A 12,351-nucleotide genomic window follows, 5' to 3' on the forward strand; every position below is an offset into this window, starting at 1 on the left:
CGTGAGATTTTGGGCGTTTGAGAGGCCCTGGCTTAAAGGTAGCTTTTTAGCTAGGTGTTGCTTGTTGTCAGCACCGTTTATGGGTAGGCATAGCAGGGAAGAGCTCTCAGCTGTATTATGCAGTGTAGAGCGGCACATAATCGTCATCGCATGCCTGAGATACAGGAACATTTAACTAGTATCCATAGAAACACATTTTACGTTGGGTCGTAAGTATTTTGTGAAATATTCCGAATAGTATATCGTACGATTAAATGGTAATACGATATATATTTATACTTCTTTTTTAATTGTTAAAGGTTCTTGTGAACATGCCAAAGCCGAAGGAATATTCTGTACATCCAGGACAGGCTACCTTAAATGCATTAAACGAAGGGAAATGGCAATCTAGTGTTGCTAGGGGTCTGTTATATTCAAATGCAGGTAAATGTATGGACTCGACGTCAATAGCAAGAAGGAAGTTTACACAACAAACCCAGGTTGGGCTGGTCTCTGAAAATAACCCTACGGGAGGATAGAATAATTCGGAAGCAATCACCTGCTGATCTCAGGAAACTGACAACGGGAACCAGGGATTGTTCATAAGAGCACTATGGACTAGATTTTCAACTTTTCACCGTAAGACTCCATTTAGTATCTGCTGATGTACATAGTGAACGACCTACAAGAATAGCACTGATCAGTCCAAAGAAGAGAAAGGCCAGGTTGGAGTTTACAAAGAAGTATGTCACACTGAAGAACAAAAATTGGTCGAAAGTCTTATTGGGTGCATTGACGGCATCAGGTATACTAGTTGACCAACAAACCAGAGGAAAACTATACGATACCGATTACCAAACATTAAATATGGATGTGTTGCAGCATGGAGCGGCTTTGCTTTTCTAGACTTGGAGTTGATCTTCTCATGCGGATAGAAGGGATAATGGATCATGGCCAAAGCCCATACCATAACATCGCTGAACGCATCTGGGAGAATTTACACCGATGTGTACGTTGCAGAAATGACTCAAATAAGGATCAGTTCTTTGCTGATATAAAAGAGTAATGGACCAACTGTTGTATAGAAGGAACTTGGTATACAGTAACACAACATAAAGTTTATTGCTTCAATAGTTTTATACAGTATTTACAAGAAATATAATGAAACTTGTCTTGAAGCTTGATTGATTGCACGCAGTTAATGCTGTTATTAAATGATAGACTAAAAGTCTGTGGCACAAATATATATTTACAAAGATACAAAGAGAGAGTCCTATATACACATTCACACCTATCTTGAGGAGATAGTCTATTCCACTGGGAAATGTCCATGGATAGTCGAAAACTATCTGTTGTGGGACAACAAGCGTAACTTATAGTGAGAGTCGCGTTAGTAGAATGCTAGTATTGGACTTAGACTTGCAAGGAACTTGCATCAATATCTTAATTCGCAGAATGCTAAGATAGTCGTCGGAGCACTGGTGAGGACTTGAGAGTGTAGCAGAATGCTTGACTCTGGGCTCGACGTGGCTACGGGAATCAGGGAAGATGAGGCAATGTCCGAAGCTGAGACCTCACGACCAGCAATCAGTCCACCTGTTCAAGACACATTTTTAAGAGGAATGCCTCCGTGTTTGACTTGCGGTGTGGGATTGGCCGTTGGACACTGGGGTAGTCCTCAGTAAGGCGAGGAACGTCGCTCCTTATATAGCGCTGGCTGACGTCACAGACGAGCATGCCAGGCGCAGTGCAGTCATCTCTTAGGCTCTGGTAACATCGGTGATGCGGCGGGTTGCGGAGCTTGTAGGCGCGGAGCTTGAGCGCGGAGGACACACACAACACCAAAGTTTCATCGGTAAATTTACAGAAGATTGTCATTTCTGTACCACGAAGATGTGCTGTTGTTGCCATTGCTCACGGACATGAATTTGTACCTCATATTCTGACGACGTGTTGTTCATCTACAAAATAATTTTGTTCCACGAAATTCTAAGCTTATTATTTTAATGAATGTAGTTATGTTTAAATAAGAGTTGTGTTAATACCAAATCGATCGCAAATATACATTTGTTAATGTTGATAACTAGTTTTTTGTAATTCAAACTGTTTCCTTGAAAGAATTCGGGACAAATACTACCCACTAGTTACTTTTGAGCGTTACTGTATGTGTTACTGTACTTAGTGAGACGTAGGATTAGGAGAGTTGCCACAAGAGTTGAGATACGCCCTGTGTGTGGGAAACGCAGTTGAAGAACACACCTACGGTATCCCCTACCTTTCGTAAGTGGCGACTAAATGGGGACCCAGGAGCACTCAACCTGGGAGCGTGGGTTGGCGAACATGGGCCCTTAGCTGAGTGCTGGCATTGCTCCCACTTCCTTGTGCCAGGCTCCTCACTTTCATCTGTCCTGTCCGACCTCCCTTGTTCAACTCTTGTTCTTTTCCGACCCCGATGGTATTAGAGCACTCGAGGACTAGGGAGTCTTTCATTTTCACGCCCTTCGTGACCATTACCTTTCTTCGTCCGTTACTTCATTTTTCGAAGTGACAGATCCCTTTTTTCCTTCCTTTCTCTCTCTCTCTCCCTAGTTACGTAAGTGGGGGCACAGACGAAGAATATACCCACACAATCTAACTCAAGCAAGCAACGGAACCGGACGTGCTGAGTGGAGAGTGCCGAGTAATGATTGGTGTGGAACAGTACCTGGCCGCGATGGGAATATGGCAATGGCGAATGAAGAAGGAAACAACTGAAAGAATGGAGCGTAAGGGAGATTTGAGAAAGATGGGAGAGATGGCTCTGGTTGCAGCTGTGGTAACTGCGCTGCTAGTTATTGGGAGCGTGGAACTAAACCCCAGCCCGAATACTAGTGGCAATATGAGTTGGGACGATACAGAGATTATTAAAAGAGGTGGTGAAGGAAGTCTGTACAATAGAACAGATAAGGGAGTTGATCCAGGACCAGACCAAGGAATTTGAAGATGTGACGAGATGGATAAAGGGGAAAACAGAGGAGACAATCGCTAAGACGGGAAGTAATGAGAAAGAAATCGTGAAATTGAAGGAGAAAGTTACAAATTTGGAAGGGGAGGTGGCGAAATTGAAGAAAAAAGAGGCAATCAGCTGTCAGGAGCGTATGAAGAAATGCACATTCATTTATAGAGTGAAGGTAGATGTGAATGAAACCAAAGTAGACCTCACATATAAGGTGGTTGAAATTATTCAGAATAAGATTAAGATCAACTTCATTGAAGTGGATATTGACGATGCTGAAAGGGTGGAAAAAGTAAGTGGGAGTAGGCCAATCAAAATGAAGTTGCTATTTACTTTGATGACGGAATTTGTCGTGAGGAACGCGGGTAATCTACAAGGCGAAAACATATGAGTGAAAAGAGACATGGGAAGTGAAGGCAGTGAGTGCATGAACACTTTAAGGAGGCATCTAATGAGAGCAAGACACCTAGGAATAAGGGCGCATATCAGGGGCCAACAGCTGGTGGTATCCAAGGGCAGATGGGTGAGATGGTGGCCGGCGGCGAAGCTGCAGCAGATAGATGAGAAGCTAGAGCACGAAGAAATTATGGAACCAAAGCAAGACGACAGGCAGGTTACTCAGCAAGCGGAGCGGGGCAGCAAGGTAAGAGAAGAACGCACGCCAGGGGTCAGTGCACAGTGCAGTGCAGGTGCAGAAGCGAGGAGTCAGCAAGTGCTGATAGAGGGAGAATCACAAGAATCTGAAATTTCAACTGTAAGTGGACAAGCGCAAAGTAAATATCAAGGTGTACGCGATGAAATAAAAGGGCGAGAAGCCCTGAATAAACCGAGTATTGATTACGACCAATGGGTGGAATATTTTCGGAAATTATTAGGAGGGAGGACAAATGGAATCGGGGGAAGAGTGAAATGGCCTTAGGGATAGTCATATAGGTTCGGACACATGAACTTGATAAATAAATTTCAAGTGATGAAGTGATAAGGGTGATAGGTAATCTTAGGAGTAGGCCAGCGGGGGGAAGCATGGTACTCAGAGCGTTTTTGGAAGGAAATAGGTAAGTACGGGCAGATGGTAGAGGGCATAGTTAAACTTTTGAACAGGATCTTCGAGGGGGGGAGGTATCCAAAAGAGCGGGAAGTAGGGATAATATGCCCAATTTATAAAAAGAAAGGTAGCAAAATCTACCAAGGAATTACAGAGGAATTACGTTACTGGACTCATTGAGTAAGGTTTATGCAGGAGTATTAGCCAATAGATTAAGAGACTGAGTGGAGGAGCAGTCGATACTGACAATATTTCAAGGTGGTTTTAGGAAGGGCAGAAGGATGATAGATAGTATAATGGCAGTAAAGATGATCCTGGAAAAATATCTGGATAGGAAAGGGAGTAAAGTGTATCTAACGGCCATAGATATTGAAAAGGCGTTCGATACGGCAAGTAGAAGAGCGTTAATAGAAAAACTAGGGAAGGTGAGAGTTTCAAGGAAGATCATTCGAGCGATTCAAGCGTTATACGAGAAAGTATATTGTTCTATTAGATTGGAGGAAAATATGGTGAGCAGTCAGATGGAATGTAAGGTTCGGCTTAAGCAGGGCTGTAAAATAGCACCGATTTTATTTCTACTATTTATTAATGACATTCTACAAGGTCACAGAGAAAACAACTGGGCGGCGCCGGCGGTAAACGGGTTGGAGGTCCCAGGTTTGACATTTGCCGATTATGTGATTCTTCTAGCTCTAACAGTGGGAGGTCTGCAAAAAAGTCTCAATATGGTTGAGCAATAAGCAAGAAGGTGGTCCCTGAAAATTAATGGAAAAATCGAAGGTTATGGTAGTGAGTCAGAATAACAGGAGGAAGAATGAAATGAAATGGGTGGTTCACCGGGAGAGGATTGAAGAGGTAAGTAAATTGGAATATCTAGGAGTGATTATAAACAAGAGTGGAGGATGGGAGGACCAAATTGAGGGGGCGAAATGGAAGGGGGCGGTAGCTCTTTCGGTTGTCAACATTCCAGAGTCAAAGTTCCCGGGTATAAATTATAATATACGAAGGTTGGTGTTAAAGACGTTAGTGTTAAGCAGAGTACGGTATGGGGCGGTATTATGTGGTTTAGATGGCAAAAGAGAAATGCTAAAACAAATCATCTGTAAATTTACTTAAACGGTGATGCAATTACCGCAGTGTACAGCGAATGCCGGAGCGATACTAATGTGTGGGGAATATATAGAAGTGGAATGCGTAAAGAGTGTACTAAATTACTGGATAGTCTAAAAAGAGGGGAGGGATTTTTGTACTTCAAGCGGCGTACCAACAACAGCTGAAAAATATGTATACGGGGTGCTGGCTGACAAAAATTAAAATGTATGTAGATAGGATCGGTAGATCCTCCGTGGCTCAGGCGGCAGCACGCCGGCCCTCACCGCTGGTTACCGTGGTTCAAATCCCGGTCACTCCATGTGAGAATTGTGCTGGACAGAGCGGAGGTGGGTCGGGTTTTTCTCCGGGTCCTCCAATTATCCCTGTCATCTTTCATTCCAGCAACATTCTCCATTCACATTTCATCTGTCAGCCATTTATCATTGCCCCAGAGGAGTGCGACAGGCTTCGGCAGCCGGCACATTTTTCCTATTCTCGCCGCTAGATGTAGGCTTCATTCATTCCACTCCTGACCCGGTTGAATGACTGGAAACAGGCTGTGGACTTTCATTCATAGGATCGGTATGTGTTACATTTGGATGGTAGTTTGGAATATAAAGAGTAATAGTAGGCAGAGAGCGATTTTAGCGCGGATTAAGGATATACAAAGGCAATGTCAGTTGGAGGAGTGCAGAGAGGGAGGATCACTTAGTGTATTTAATAAAGTAATTCGATTCGCAAAAATAAGCCCTAATAACGTAGATAGAACAGAGAGAAGAGGTTTATTATAGTGGTTTTTGGCCTGTATATAAATAAGTGGTGGACAAGAAGTGCAGGCAAGTTACGGTGTATATTATGTGGGAATGTGAATAATGACCTACACTTGGTAGGTGAATGCAAAGCAACAGAAAATGTGAGAGTTAAGCTATTGAGTGTTAGGGAGCAAGAATTGCTTAAACAGGGGGATGAGTGGAAAATTATTGGGTGGGTGACTAAGGAATCGTTTAGGGGAGGGAATTTGAATAGATATATAAGTTCGGTCAAAAATTGTGTTATCAAAGTGGAAGACGAGATCGGATAAGTAATTTGAGACATATTAAAAAGACCTGGTGTGTGTAGATTTAAGTGCGGTCAAATTATGTGTTATCAAAATGGAAGACGAGATCGGATAAGTCAATTGAGATATTTCAAAAAGAAATGACATGGTGTGTGCAGATTTATGTTTTGTCTCATAACAGTGAGACAGTTAAACATTATCTTTCAAAGTGGTAAGGTAGAGTATTGTAACTTAGGTAGGCACAAACTCAGCAGACTGAAGAAGCGGTGTGTTTGTGTCAGCAAGCCGGAGACAGTAGAATAGGTCACGATAATGAGAGAGCAGATAGGTCGAGCATATTGTATATGGTTCAATGACAGTGGCTGCTTACTCAGATGCATGAAGTGGGAGTGGGAAGAGTATAGACAGGTATTGCTGACCCAAACAGTATGAAGGGAAGGCTATTAACCTTCCCATGGTGTGGCCGGTGTGCCAATTTTTTGTTTTGTATCATCGAAAGGTATTTCTTTTCTTTTTGCCATGTTGCCAAGGCTATTGTTCTCCGAATAGAAGCTCAATTTTGTTTTGTTTTGCCGTAGCTTTATTGTATGCCGTGTTAAAGTGGCTATCTGTTCTCCGATTAGGAGCTTAAATTATTTTGTTTTTTACTTTTGTAACTCATTACTTTCTATATTGGTTAGGTTGGAGTGTTAATGTGCTCTCCGTAATGATCGAATGGTTTAATCACTGTAAGATCTGACGGAATAAATGAATAAATAAATACATACACCCACGGTATCCTCTGCCTGTCGTAGAAGGTGACTAAAGGGGGCGACTAAGGGATAATTGAATTAGAACCATGAAAATACTCAAGATTAGTATCATCATGCGGTGAACACCATGGGTTGCTTTTACTTGCGAATAGTAATACCATGTAAGGTAGTCAATAGTTTTGTGATTAGTAGCAGCAGAGAGTGGTTCACTGTGAGTATACGGTACCTGTGATTAATTCCACTGTATGCGGAACACCACCGGTTTACGTTACCTGTGATTAGCACCATTATGTGAGAAACACCACGGGGCTGGGTGTTGCCAGTGATTTGTACCACTATATGAGCGACACCGTGGGTCTGCTTTGCCTGTGATTAGTACGCACTATGTGATGAACACCACGGGAATACCGGCGCCCGTGATTAGGACACCTACGTGAGGAACAGCATGGGTTTGCGTTGCCTATGAGTGGCGGCATTATGTGAGAAATGCCATAGGTCTTCGTTAACTGTGCGTCGTACAATACTTGTGAATAGTACCATAATGTTTGGAACACCGTGAATCTACGCTACTTTTGATTAGTAAAGCAATATGAGAAATACCATGGTTCTACTTACAAGCGGTATGTACCTATGAGGGGCCGTTAACTTGGATTTTGGACCCATTTGGACGACAAGCATCATCGATTCAGGATTGTGCTTTGGAAGCAGCCCCTTGGTTATTAGTACTATTGTTGTAAGATAGTTTCTTGGAAAGTGGGGCATTGCGGGTAGGATCCACTGATTGTTTTAAGTTCAGAGTCATTGTTAATAATCGACTTTTTGAATTCTAGTTGTGGATCGACTTTATAATTGCTTTTAACTTTCAGTATTGTGAGTTGGATCCGCTGATTATTTTAAATTCATGTTCATTCATTTATTCTTAATCAACACGTTTTGAATTCTGGTCAGTGGATGAATTCTGGATTTTTAAATTGTCATTACATTTCGTCCCATTTCGTACCATTAGAGGCCGATGACCTAGATGTTAGACCCCTTTAAACAACAAGCATCACTATCATCATCATCATCATGAGATGAAATATGATACTATCTCTGCATTTACTGAAATGAATATCATGATACCTAAGGAATAATCACATTCGGAATGGTTGATGTCTGCACGGTGATTCACGTCCCTCCGTGTGGGATAATTACGCTCCAGTTAGGCAGCGCTCTATCCTGATAAAAAAATATCCAATAAAATTATCAAAACACATTGATTCAAAACGGGTATCAGTTAAATATCATGATCTATTAGCAACCGCATTCTGTCGCGATAGATAAGTAGATAGAAATGGTTTGTTTTAACTGGCATATTTAGGGACATGTGTGTCTTGCACTTAACCAGGGAATATATAAATACCGTAGAATAACACATTAAAACATTAAGTAAATAAAAAGAGCCTGAATGAAATTACTATGCTATCTTACTGTACCTAAAATAGCACACAATGTAAATGAACATTTTGATTCCTAAATACCATAATTAACAAGAAATTAAAATACAATGAATTACAATAATAATATAGATAACCCTATTATTATTTACACATATTATTAATAATATAGATGCACCCACTATTATCTACAATTTAATGTCCAATTCCAGAATTTCTCACACTAACGAAAATTTCAGTTTTCGTGTTGTGACTATGGGCGAAAAACATTACGAAATGGGGATAAGGATAACTATACAGGGATCGACCACTCTCAAAAATGGTTGATTAACAATCTGAAAAACAACTGTCTAAAGGACCGCAAACGAAAGGAATCCTATGTTAGGGTAGGTATAAATATACTATGCGCATTCGACGTTGAACATGCTGCTGAAGACACCTTACTACAAGCTATTACAAATCTCCACCAGTTTTGTCAAATAGCCATTGGTAGCTTTCAATTTCGTTCTGCCACGAGGCTGTCCCCATAGCTTTACGCGCCCAGAGCTCGAATAAAGAGTCCTCTCGCCACTCCAATTGTTAGACAGCGGTAAGGGGACGTTGACACTGCATGAATAATGGTTTAAATGCACTAAAGAGAATATGATTTGCGTTCTACAGTCTGTGACAATAAAGTTCGGTGAATAGTCCTGTACTATCAACATAGATGAACAATGCACGACAGTGACCTTACTGTCCTAAATAATCCCTTCCCATAACTATGCACTGCTGAGATCGGCGATACATGTCCTGAAAACTTTGCAAGAAGACTTCCTTTGGGATGGTGTCCAAAAGCTTCGTCACGTTTTGTTGGATATCAGGAATATCGTCAAATTTCTTTCCTTTCAAAGCGAGTTTGATGCGTGACTTTTCGGCTCTGACCTTTTTCCGACGAGAGGATCCCAGAGAACGCCATTCCATGCTTTGCTGTTTCGTTTCAGGGTCGTACCTGAGACACCAGGTTTCATCCTCAGTGACAATACAGTTCAAGAAATTTGATGTCGCATCCGCCGTTTCAACAAAATCCTGTGAAGCCTCTAAACGTGCCTGCTTCTGATCGTCAGTCAAGTGATGTGGCACAAGACGAGAACACGTTTTCCTCTTCCCTAACTTCTGGGTAACGATTAATAGTACGGATTCACGGATAATATGCAGTTCATCCGCTATCATGCGCACAGTTAATCGCCGATCGTTCGTGATTAATGTCCTCACCTTCTCAATGTTTTCGTCACTGACGGCGGTCGCCTGTCTTCCACTACGGTGGTTGTCAGAAACACTTTCTCTGCCTCCTCGAAAACGGGCGAACTACTCGCACACACACATGAAGGACAGTGCTTGATCTTCAAATACACGTACCAGCGATACTTTCGGTGTCTTGCCAAGCTTAAAACAAAACTGCACATTGATCTTTTGGTCGTTCATGTTCATGTTCCTGTTCGCAGTTCAGAACCAACGCACTAAACACGCACTGTGTCAAACAGGTCTTACACGGCACACGCACGCTGCTCAACTGAACAACGTTGGGAGCAGGTGGTCAAAACCTGCTGATACGCAGGTGCAGCGTTGTGTGTCGCCATTGTTGCCGGATTGACCGTTTTGACTTCATTCACCTAACTTTGTCACAGGTAGTATTTTACTATAATAATAATAATAATAATAATAATAATAATAATAATAATAATAATAATAATAATAATAATAATAATAATTGTTATGATTAAATAAATAGCATAATATTTGTGTTTCAATTTCATTCATTCTTTCTTTGAGCTAGTATGCCTATTTAATCACATATCAACCCAACTGCCAATCTTAAATTTCCGTGAATACAAGGAATTGAATTCATGCTTCCGAGGACGGCAGATAATAACGGTAACCGTTACACCACGGAGTTGGACGACCTCGATAATGTTGCGAGTTGGACGGACAGCAGACAATTATGTGATGGTAAACGGGCTGAAAAGTAAGGTTGAATATTTTACGAAGAGGAGAAGTCCTCCCAATTTTAATTACTGGGTTTATGGGGTGATGCGTAGTACGTCATGGGGATCACTGTAACTACTTAGGTGTTATAAGGAATGATCTTCCTGGGCGTAATCACCTTAACGAGTTACAAATGGTTAAGAAACTACCCACGGATTGTAGTACGAATGTAAAGGAGGGAGCGTGTAAGTCTCTGGTAAGACTCCAATTAAGGTATGGTTCCAGGGTATGTGACCCACTATTTTTTCTGGGTGATTTATAACAAAAGGGTAGTGTTACGAAATCCAAGCTACACTGCTGATGATGTCATTACGCTGATCATATGCAGGCCATCTGGCTGGGCTACAGTATTCTAGGGAAACGAAAGCCTTTTCTTGGATTGTATTGGCCCCATACCCCATGATACCTGTTCCCAGCTCCTTGCCTGAATGATCAGGGGACCCCGGATACGATTCTTAGCCGGACCGGAGATTTTAATTCCATATGGTTAATTTCTTTGACTCGGCACTTGGGGAATTTTATTTGTCTTCGCACACTTTTCCTTGTTTGCTCACAATACATGACACTAGCAATCGCCACCTCAGAAACGCGCAATCGTGAATATATCGCTTCACATATATCTGCCCTTAGGAAGGGAATCCTGCCGTAACATTGAGACAAATCCACGCCAAGTGTCGACCCCAACAACACTGGGAAGAAGGCCACGAAAAAGAAGATGATACGATGATAATTGTATCGATACATGTTACGCCAATCGGTATCATGGTATAAATCACAACGTGCATTTGCCTACCTCGGTATCAACGTAACCTACTAGTATCGGCTTGAATCGAAGTCTGTATCATTGTCTGAAACGCTGATACTTCGAGCGTGCAACTCATACGAGTTTATGTTCCAGCGTGTATGTGTCAGAATATTTGTAGCGTGCTAACAAAATAATTAAATTATGTCTGCAAACTGGGATTTTTGGGATGGGTTTTCCAATATGTACCGATTATATTCGTCTTTGTAGGGAATGGATAACTTACATAAATGCCAATGACTGAACTTGCTGAAAAATATAAGGTATGCGGATCGTAGGTTCGGTACCAAACAAATATATAGTTTTTGTTGTACTTTCTGAGTAGAACTTAAGATATTTGTAACTTGGTTGAAAAGTGGAGAATCTTCTGGAGAATTATATGTACCGAACTTGCGATATTACGATATTGCAACTGCTACAAACGCAGGTTGGAGAAATAACATTTCGTTGTAGCAATTTGATCTGAACTGATGTCTAATCATTCTATCTCATTGTGTATGTTGAGCTGGTACTTGATACATGTATCGCCACAGTTTCCATTTTTCACTTCTAGGTAAATGCCGGGACAGTTTGTTATTCATAGGCAATAGCCGATTCCTTCCACTCTGTACGGAATATAGTTCATCATCATTCATCTTCATCAGCTCCTCAAATTAGATTGACACCAGGTGGGGCATCCTGCCGTTAAAACGTGCCATATGAATTCATCTCACCTCATCCCCGAACCCGTATCAGGAAACTGGGCTAATGGGTATATATGGTGTACATGTATCACCACAGACCGCAAAAAAGGGGCTACAGAGTTTTAACATCCTGTTTTCGGCGACTTTGCGCCGCGGTATTGCCTAATTTACATATCTAAAGGAGTACCAATTGCTCCTGGTAAGAAGTGCACCATTCGGCCCCTCCGCGTCAAGTTCGAATCATTGCGCCTCCCTACGTCTAATTAGTGTTCCCTTTGTGGACTTGTCATGCTGACAGGCAAGCTCGTGATCTATCCCATTCACGTCGAAGTGGCACCATTCCATACTCACAAACGTCTCCTAATTAACTTGGATGATAAACTGAGTTGAAAGGAAGGCTAGGAGAAAACTATACAGAGATTCTTTGGTATGTCTTACGTGTACACTAGGCCATTTTATTGGAGTGAAAAATTATTGGTGATTCAAAA

This window comes from Anabrus simplex, chromosome 2, assembly GCF_040414725.1.
Source record: "Anabrus simplex isolate iqAnaSimp1 chromosome 2, ASM4041472v1, whole genome shotgun sequence".
NCBI classification, from domain to species: domain Eukaryota; kingdom Metazoa; phylum Arthropoda; class Insecta; order Orthoptera; family Tettigoniidae; genus Anabrus; species Anabrus simplex.